The sequence below is a fragment of the Tamandua tetradactyla genome, chromosome 19 (genome assembly GCF_023851605.1).
Source record: "Tamandua tetradactyla isolate mTamTet1 chromosome 19, mTamTet1.pri, whole genome shotgun sequence".
Lineage (NCBI taxonomy): Eukaryota > Metazoa > Chordata > Mammalia > Pilosa > Myrmecophagidae > Tamandua > Tamandua tetradactyla.
Window position 1 is genome coordinate 11,638,951 of NC_135345.1, and position 10,515 is coordinate 11,649,465.

At 36.3% G+C, this 10,515-nt stretch overlaps 1 long non-coding RNA gene across 2 annotated transcripts; it reads left to right on the forward strand.

Annotated features, from left to right (window-relative positions):
• Positions 1–484: 484 nt before the first annotated feature.
• On the forward strand, positions 485–7,738 carry LOC143663033 (uncharacterized). 2 transcript variants are annotated; one of them, XR_013165716.1, is made up of 4 exons: positions 490–539; positions 1,787–1,900; positions 7,265–7,351; positions 7,541–7,738. It is a non-coding gene; the product is annotated as an uncharacterized LOC143663033 (long non-coding RNA). The 2 variants fall into 2 exon arrangements; XR_013165717.1 differs by lacking the exon at positions 1,787–1,900 and having other exon boundaries at positions 485–539.
• The last annotated feature ends 2,777 nt before the right edge of the window (positions 7,739–10,515 follow it).

The following is a 10,515-nucleotide window of genomic DNA, read 5'->3' on the forward strand; positions in this document are numbered from 1 at the left end:
GGTACAATCCTTACATTTTTTCCCATAACACATGGGAGAAAAGTCATGGATGGCCAACTATAAGTCCTTTAAACTGGCCACCATCCCTGGACAATATAGGAAACTAGGATAATGCCATACACTGGCTAAATTTTCAAAGACTGCTGCTACCCTCAAAGACTTTAAGGATGGAGGAATTGTGATTCCCTCATATATATGCATCTAATTTATCTCTTTTGTCCCTGGCAGATGGATCACAGCAGATGATGGTATTCCCAATCTCAGCTGCTACACTGTTTGTGGTATCTTTCTGGAATACATGAAACACAGCTTCTGGCACTTTATACACAGCTATTGATCTTATGAGTGCAGTTTTTCAATCCCTACTGATAAAGAAAACCAAAAGTACTTTGCTTCCAAATGAAAACAACTGCAGGGTACACTCAATGTACCAATTTGACCCTGGGTTATGTTAACTTTTCTGCTCTTTGTCACATCATAATCTGCAGAGTCTTGAACATCTTGACATTCCACAGACTCCCACACTGGTTGGGTGAACAGTAAGTGATATGTTATATATGTGTTCCAGAAGGTAGGAGAAAAAGATACCAAGATTCAGGTGAAAGTTCTAGGGAGGCAGTCATCTGAGATGTTCTAGGATATCCTTCTAAAGTAAAGGACAAAGTATTTCATTTTACTCCCTGTGAAATAAGAACAGTGCTTAGAGCATACTGGATTTGGGGGCAGCATACATCACACTGGAGGCTACTGCTCTGACCATGTAAGGGCAACTGAGTAGACTGCCAGGCATGGGTGAAATTCAGAGCATGATAGCCTCTTCAGCTGGTCCAAAGTTCCATGAGAACTGCCCTATAGCTAAGATGAAATGACAAGAAGATCCCCTCATGCTACAGAAATGATGTTGGAATAAAATATGCTGTGTATAGTGTCTCACAAGCTTCAAGCACAGAGTCTCAACACAGACTCTAAAAATAAAATATTCAACAATTTAAAAGCAGCCACTGGCATGATAAGTTCTGGTAGAGACTGTGAGCCTCTCCATGGAGCCATAAGTGACTATATAGTCACAACTGTCCATCATAAGCCTGGTAATGTCAAGTAGGCCACATCAAGAAACTGGGCAAAGCAACAATCCTTCACATGATGGGAATGGTTTATTTGAGCTTGAGCAGATACCCCTGACTCTTATGTTGCTCACTTGTGCTATACAACTACCTACCTTTCAACTAGAATATGAACTCATGGAAGGTCCCTAAAATGAGTTGAAAGAGCAAGGAAATCTCAGGGCTGATGCATGGATTTGACTCAAGCCAAAAATGGATTTCTGCTACTCCCATCCCTGCCTAGACTAGCTTCAAGGACAAGGATAATGAGGCAAGTGTATAAGTGGTGTAAGAGCAGTGTACCTGACTGCCCATTGTATAAGGAGGAAGAAATGGCCCAAGGTAAGTCTATACCTAGACACCTGGTCTGTGGTCAAAAGATTTTTAACTTGATCAGGGATCTGGAGGAAGAAAATTTGGAACATCAGAGACAAAGTAGTCTGGAGAAGAAGTATAGACATTGATACAAGGGAGTGGGCACAAAGTGTTCATATCTTTGATTTTCCTATTAATACCCACTAGAGAGAAGCCATTTATCAATCAGATGCACAGAATGACTTGCCCAGTAGATTTTATACAACCATTATCCTCAGGTTGAGAATTAAACCTATAAAAGGAGTAACTGCAATGTCAGAGATGGAGGCACTATATGGGTCTAACATTGTGTGCTTCCTCTGACCAAGGCTGGCCTGGCTGTTGTCACTGCTGAATGCCCAATCTGTCAATGCAGAGACTGCTAATATCTCATAAGAAGAAACAACTATGCATGTTGATTTCATCATTTTCCCTCCACTTTGGTAGGGTTGGATTCCTTACTTGGATAAATAAATAGTCCAGATATTGCTTTATCTTTCCTATCCAATACCTCCCTGTCCCAGACCCATTCCCTCAAGAACATATTTGAGGTAATAGATTCATTACCCTGAGATCCATTGACCCTAACCTAGTTCCATCATTTGAAAGCAACTGGTCTAAGAAAATAATGCAGTGTCCTAGTAAAAGCTCAACTAGGGTGTTGACTTCAGAACAGTTCTTCTTGGGGTGCTTTCCTGCAGAATATGGTATAAGCATTAAGAAAAAAAACTGGCTGATTTGTGGTGTCTGTCCTTATTATAAAGAATGCATGGGTCAGTAGACCAAGTGGTCAAGTGAATGGTATTCGTATCCCTCACCTTTAGGTCCTGCTAGACTAGAGAACCTTACACAAAATGGTTGGGGAAATGGTATATAAACCAAAAAAAATGCAATTGCCCCACCACCACCAAAAAAAAAAAAAAACAGAAAACAAAAATCAAAAGAAAAAACATAAAATTGCAATTGTCTCTTGGTAATTTGGGGCTTCTAGGTCAAAGAAAAGAGTTTCTATGGTAACTTTTGGTGCAGGGTATTGGACCCTGATTTTCATAATGAATTTGAATGGCTACTATGCAATGGTCCTACGGAGAGTATGGCAGAATCTTGGTGAATTCACTGGGTAATCGCAATATTGGGGTATTACTAGGTGCTTCCACACTTAGAGAAATAATAGTGAATGGACAATTGCAATAAACACAGCTTGACAAGGTAAGAAACCCAAGGGTTCAGGTTCAGGAATGAGGATATGGAGAACCCCCACCAGACAAGCAACTCAGGCCAATTGAAATTCTGGGCAAGGCCAGAGAACTCTTTAATTGGGTAGTGCTGGGCATGATGTTTTTTATTTAGCAAAATGTAGAAATAAAATATTAGGAAGAAGATAAAGGATAATTTTACTTGCAAAACAATAAACAGGGAAGAATAGAAAGTTTGGCATTAGAAAAAGAAGAAAATCCATTTACTTTAACAAGCGGGAAGGATGAGAATAAGAGTACAAATGTAAGGAGACTAGAAGCTTGATTGTGGGAAGATAAAGTAATACATATCTGATTGACTTCTTGTAGTATTAGCTACGACCATTGATTACCATTGTGTGTGACCATGAAATTTTAGGAAGAAGACAAATATGCAAAATAATTATCTGGGAAAGGAGAAAATGAACTTGTTTATAAAGTGTGGTTTCTTTCTTAGAAAAAGATGATTGTAAGAAATAAGATGCTTAAAATAGTGATTGTATGGGCCAAGCAGTCGTTGATGATGCAAGATCCACAATAAGATTTGGGGAGTAGCTTCCAGAAAATGAATGGTGGGGAGGGACAAGGTCATTGGAGTTGGAATATCAAGTAAATTACAGTCCAGCTTATTGGATAATATCATGTCAGTCATGATTAAAGCCAACGATATTGTTAACAGGAGTTAGTGGTAGAGAGGAAGACAGTAAGCCAGATGCTAAAGATACCAGTGAATAAAGGTTAGTGACTGGCAAGTAGTTGATGGCAGCAATAAAGAAAGAAGGAGTAATGGGTGATAAATTGTAATGATACAGACTTAAAAGGTGCTTAATTATATTGCTAGCGGAAGGGATAGTTTGGAAGTTTCAATGAGGAGCAGATAGAAACTGAAAGCAGATCTTTGTGAAATATAACAGAAACAAAAGAAATTCTTTCTTTTCTTGTGTCTTTCACAACCTACACATGCATGTGTCTGTATATATACATGTATGTACACAATTTATATATGTGTGTGTGTGTGTTCTCATACACAAGTAAATGAAGATAGATATTTATACATACATAGTGACATATCTACTCACACAATATTAAATAAATTTATAATGATAATATTCTCCAAAGATTTTGTTAAAATATTGGACATTTATTTACTGTTCATAAAGAATACTATAATATTTATGTACATTTTTATTATATTTATAACTATAGATTGTTCATACATATATAATTTACATATACATCCATGCAAATCTATCATGCATTATAACCATATAAATGGTGAATTTTCTCTGCTAAATTATTATCTTTCGAAACCATGCCTGGACAATATGAGCAGAAAAGCCGTGACTCTATTGACATTTTGTTTTGAGAAGTGGACATGGAGTAACCCAGGGAGACAATAGCGAGATACTCTAGGGGGCATAACAGAGTACTGTTGATATTGTGGATCTCTAACCTAACTGGCACCATTTCTTGTTTGTTTTTACCTGAGCCCCAATGTTTAAGTATTAGCAAGGCTTGGCTTCATGGGAGTTTGATTTTCTCTCCCAACTAAGGAATGAATCTTGATCTGGTTGGAAGAGTCCTGATAGTTCCCCTCCCTTGCCAATCATTACTTGCCATATAATTCTGGATGGAAACATGAGATAAAGGCTGCTAAGGACACTTCTGGGAAAAATTTTCTTTTTTGAAAAATGAAGAACCATTGGAAAGGATGAACTGAGGGTAGGGGATAGTGCTCTCAACTTTTGCAGCTTATGGAGACAACTTTGCAAGTGATGCCAGGAGCATGGCAGCCACATTAGGACCATGGGGGGATTTGACTGGAGAGGATAAGCTATATAATTAAGATAAAAGGCAATTAAAAGAGTGAATTTTGACATATAGATGGAGGTACAAAAAAAGAATAATAATATTAAAAACAATAAAAACCTTTTAAAATACCTTTTCTAGCACAAATATTCCCCATAAGGTGCTTTCATCTACTAGTATACCTATAGAATACAATATGCTGTCCAAAATGAATATATTTTTAAACAACCATGTTCAGATGGGCATTAGGTTGGTAATAACATTTAGCTAAAACCCATCATTCTATAAGGACAGAAAATGAGGAATGAAATGGCATTCTTAAGTATATGCACAAATTATGGCAAAAGGAAGCAATAAAAATAAGGATGCCTGCTATGTATATGGCACTTTACACTCTTGGAGTACTTGTCCTTAAATCATTTTCTTTGTCTTAAAAACCAGTCTTCTATCTCCCCATCTAGAGTTCCTTATATTGCTGCCTTCTGCCCTTATAAATCTCATCACATCAGGAGACAAAGAGATTGATAGAACATGAAAATTTTGTTTTCCTTCTGTTTGACTGTAAAACCTTTTTTTTTTTTGAGAAGCAGGTGGGGAGAGCAGCTAAGTGTAAATAAGAACAGTGTTTTCAGCCTGTGGAGCTACTGAGGCTTGTGAATCTGTCTCCAAGAGATGATAAGGCAGAAACAGTGCTGTAGAGAGCAAGGGCTTGGCGAAGGGTCTCATCTACTGCCTTTTGGGCAGGAGATACACATCATCTTTGGATTCAGGGCAACTGCCAAAGTGCCAGATAATATTTACATTACAGTGCCTCTGGCAGAGGAGTGCACAAGAGAGACAGAGGGAAGGAGGAGGGAAGAGGAGAGGAAACATTTTCATTGAATCCTACCACATGTGAGACGATATAAGAAGTGACTATGCAAATTTAAACTAATTTCAAGTATAATTCATGTTAGCATATCCCCTATTATATCTTAAATTTCCTATCAATATCACTGGCCCTAGCATCACAAAGGCATAGCAGACCTCCTGGTGCATCATAGATTCATAATAGATAATTCTTCAAATAACAGTGATCATTAAAATTAGCAAGTGATTTATTGGCCATCCTAACCATGCACTTTCCAGATGAGAACTTAAGAACTATATATTATTAGCTGGTGAAAGGTAGATAGTGGAAGAACTGGGGATTAAGAGCACATCCAGCCTGAAGAATAAGGTAAAACTCTATACCTCCATTCTGACTTTTCAAATTAGTTAAGGTTCTTCCATATGTGTCAACTAAGAAATCTGAAGGAAAAATATATTGATGGATGGAAAATAATCATGAAGTTTTAAAGAAAAATAGACTCCTTGTGTTAGCCTCCTGGGAAGTTTCAGGAAAACAAAGAGAATAGACTCCTTCTATATACAGGAAGTGATATGAGAAAACAAACACCAGTTTGGGTGGACAAGAATCTATTTCCCAGAAGGATTTAATGCACACTTTCCTCCCTTCCTCTATCCTCATCTGTCCTCTGAATTTCCACCACACACAGTAAAAATGTTGTTTGGAGTCAAAAAACCTAAATTCAAGTCTTGGTTCCTGCCCTCTTAACAGTTGTGCAATGTGGAAAAATGCCTTGAATTCTCTGATCTTCAATTCCTTCTATTCAAAATTGTTTGCACAGTTCATTGAGATGGTTGTGTTGCAAATATGATTAATCTTATAACTACCCTAGCTCAACTCCTTGAACACAGTAAGAGCTAAAGAATATTACTTTCTTTTTCTCTTCTCATTTCATGGCACTTAACCACTACCTTATTTGCCCTGCAGTTGTTTTGGAAAGCATCTTCTTATCATTGCTATATTAGAAGCTTCTTGAGAGTACAAATTCAACATGTTGATCATTGTGTCATCAGCCATATTGCTCAACATTTTAGGAAAAAAAATCAACTTCTCTGTATGTTTTGAGACATTTCTGAAATTCATAGAGTCCTAAAACAATGTCATTGAAATGTCATAAGGAACTTAATAATGTGCTGAAACAACAGGGGCCCACCAAAGAAAGAGAACCAGTAATTCTAGTACATATGTGCAATATGTGTATTATTATTAATTATATAATAGAATTTATATATATTAATATATATTAATTTATATATAATTATTTATATATATTAAGAGATTGCTTGCAAGAAACTGGGTGTCAGGAAGTGTAGTCTGGAATTATCGGGCATAAGGTGAAGCTGGACTCTACAGGCAAAATTTCTTCTTCAGAGAATCCTCAGTTCTGCTGTTAAGAAATTTCAACTGATTGAATTAGCCCCCTGATCCAAGCTATCTAGGATAACATTTCTTACTTAAAATTGACTGATTATAGACATTACACAGATCTATAAAATATCTTCATAGCAACATCTATGTTAGTGTTTTGATTGAATGACTGGGGACCGTAGATTAGCCAACAACGAACTCCCTCACAACAACCTTACTTAATAGAGGATATTTTGGTCATTGAATAATAATGAATTATTTTTGCATAGCATTAAATAATTTTCAAGGAGCTTTCAATATATTATCTTATTGTATGAAGACAGATGTTGCTAAACCCAATGTTACTTAAATTGCACTCAGAACCCACGGCTATAAATGGGGAGCTGGTACCCTAATCCAGGACCTGATCCATGAAACCAATCTACCTTTCTTCATACAAAGCAGCTTACTCAAATAGCATATTTGAGAATACTATTCTATTTCTTTCTTTCACATGGACCCCATAGAGACTGCATGTTGAGAGAGTGAAATTATAACAGAGGAAGATTCTGGATTGAGGATTCCCCCAATTCAGTGAGCAAGAAATTGGGCAGGCAAGAAATTAACTTATTTTGTTGAGCTACTTACTTTTGGAGGCTTTTGGTTAGCAGAGCATTGCCTAGCCTATGTTAAACTAATAGACTTCTTTAATGATCCTTGGGAGTTGAGTTAAGGATTGGGCGGGATAATAGATGTGAAAATGTTGGAAAAGGCTAAACATTATTGTGTTTTTAATCCTGCAGCTGTGTTTCAATTAAATCACTGGCAGTTATAAACAAGTCTGGACATCATAGCTGACTTCACTCAATGGTTATTATTTATTCCTACAAGTAATTTTGCCAGCTGAATATGTCAAATTGCTATTTCAATTTTAATTTGGCAGAAAAGTCAAGATCCCACACCAGAGAAACACAGATGGAATAGAATTTGCAAGTAATGAAGTAAGCTTTCTAAGACCTTCTTTTGCCTCTGTACCTTTATTGCTCAGTTCAGCATCTGACACATAATGGTCATTAGCACATTCTTACTTCTAAAGTGTCATTTTCTAAACATACTTTTAGTATTAGTCATGCGTATGAATGTGTCCTATACTGCAAACAGCAGGCATGACATGTTCCCAGTTAACAACAGCAAGTTATTGTAAAGAAAGATAGATTTTTAGCCAACACTGCTTATTTCAAAGGGGAAATTTTAACCAGTGATGTACATTGATATGAAAATATATAGATCCTCTGAATCTAGGAAATTCTAAATGTTCTCCCTAACCCACTACTACAGAAAGTATTTTGTTCAAGAGCACATTGATAGGAGAAACCAAATCTAGTCTCTTCAATTTTGAATGGAAAAAAATTATTGAAAGTTAGTGACAAACTTTGACAAATAAAAGATGACAAAATTAAATCAAAACAAGCATACAAATAACCCAGACTGAAACAAATAAGAGAAAACACTCCAACAACCCTAAAATATAATCTATGTCAATAAGTAATGATGTGATCATGGTATATAACATCAAAATCATTGTACATGGTGCATGAATATTCTTAGTAATTTCCAAATAATAATAATAACTCCATTTATTAAGTCCCTTCTATAAGTTAGGAAATGTGCAGGGGGAATTGCATATGGTATTCCATTTGATTTTCTTAATAACCACTTGAGATAAGTAAATATGTTTACCCTTCGTTTATAGAGAAGAAAATAGAAGTCCTCAAAAGTTATGTGACTTGCTTAATATTTTCTAACTACTAACTACAACAGCTTTGAACTAGGAATGTACCTTGCCAGTTCTTTCCATTTTTTGATGAGTAGTCAGAAATCCAAAATTTATATGATCTCTCAATTTCTAAATTTCAGCAGGTAATTCAAAAAAAATGTTTAAAATATATATGCAGGGCAGATGTTGACCATAGTTGCAAGGTTGGGAATTTTACTGTCAGAAAACGCTGTTCTGAATTGTCAGGTCCACCGGATAGCACAGCAAACAGAGAAACAAGTCCCTTTAATTGATGAGAAGGTGATTTTATTGAAGATGCATCATCAAGGAACTGGAGGAAACACTTTCCCAAACCAGTTTGGAGTGGGAAGGGTGGTTTGGGCTTTTATAACCAGAAGAAAACAACCAGAAGAAAACAAAAGAGAAAAATTATATAGAAGAGGAAAAACTATTTGATCAATGTGTCCTGTTTTCTTGTAGAGCCTTTTAGTTGTTGACTATTTGGGCTTTTGATTTTGTCTTTCAAAAGGGTGGAAGGTGCTGATATTGGTTCATAGGATGTTTCTTTCCTACAAGTAGAGCAAGGGAGGGGTCTGGGAATGAGTGTAAGTTGCTGAAATAAGACCAACAACAAACTATTTCAACAAGGGCTTTTTATGCTTAAAATAATTTCAAGGCTGCTTGAGTGAACTGATCATAAATATATATTGTATTGTATTATATTATATTGTATTGTATACATATTTTTTTCTAGCTAATGAAAACTATACCAAGCACTTTTAGGTAAAGGATTATACTGAGTATTTTCTATTTATTTAGCTATCAGGAATTCTCTGTTAAGTGGGAAGAATAGGTAGCTGTCTTACAAGGCAACCCCCTCTTGTCACTGGTAACTCCACCTCTATCAACACTGTATTCAAACTGAAAAAATTACAATTTCAAAATACATATTTACAAATATGTCTCCCTTCATCCCTTCACAGAGAAATACTAGAAATATATTAACATTCAAATGACTCCTTTCTGACACAATGCTGAGAGTTAAAAGGAAGGAGCTTGTGGGTGCCTACTGTATCCCAGAAGATCCCAAAAGATTAGGAAGAGGATCCCAGAATAGTTGGAGAAGTAATAATGGAAGAGGCAACTACAGTTTAGCTTATTCTCATTTATACTTGTAATTATCCTAAGGAACATGCTAGAGAATATTTCCATCCACTGTACCTCCACCCTTTGAGTCCAAACTTGCCATATTTGTTCATCAACACATGGAGATCTGATAGTTTTCTAACATTTAAAAGGGGTCAGTGGAAAATATCTTTTATTTGTTTTCTTAATCACCAAGTGTATGTAACCATTTAAAATATTGATGGTAGAATTATTTGAATGGGAATCTCAATACCAATTTTATTGTTAACATGTATGAATTTGAGCTTGTGATATAGATTTGTGTCCAAAATAGATTTTAAAGCACTTTGATTCTATATTTTAATATAATATTTCTTGAAAATGCTGTTGTGGGCTAATTTGTGTGCTCTTAAAACACATGTTCAAGTCCTAACCCTGGGACCTATGAATGCCACCTAATTTTAAAATAAGATCCTTGTAGATATAATCATTATGAGGTTTTTCTGGATGAGCGTGGGCCCTAAATCCAGTGACTGGTATTCTTGTAAGAAGAGATAAAACAGAGACATATAAGGAATAAAGCCTGTGACAATGAGGGCAGAGGTTGGAGCTATGCAGCTGCAATCCAAGCAACACCAGGGATGGCTGGCAATCCCAAGAACCTAAGAGAGACATGCATGCAATGAGTTCTCCCTGAGACCTTCAGAAAGATCCAATATGGCTGCACTTTGATTTTGGACTTTTGTGTCGGGTGCCCATAAGACAGAGGTTGCTTGCTGGCTGCAGAGATACAGCAAAGCTGTCTCTGTGGGAAAAGACACCTGATGTCCTGAAAAGACTAAAGTGTTGCAAAGCTGCTTGAGTCTGGGGCAGAAG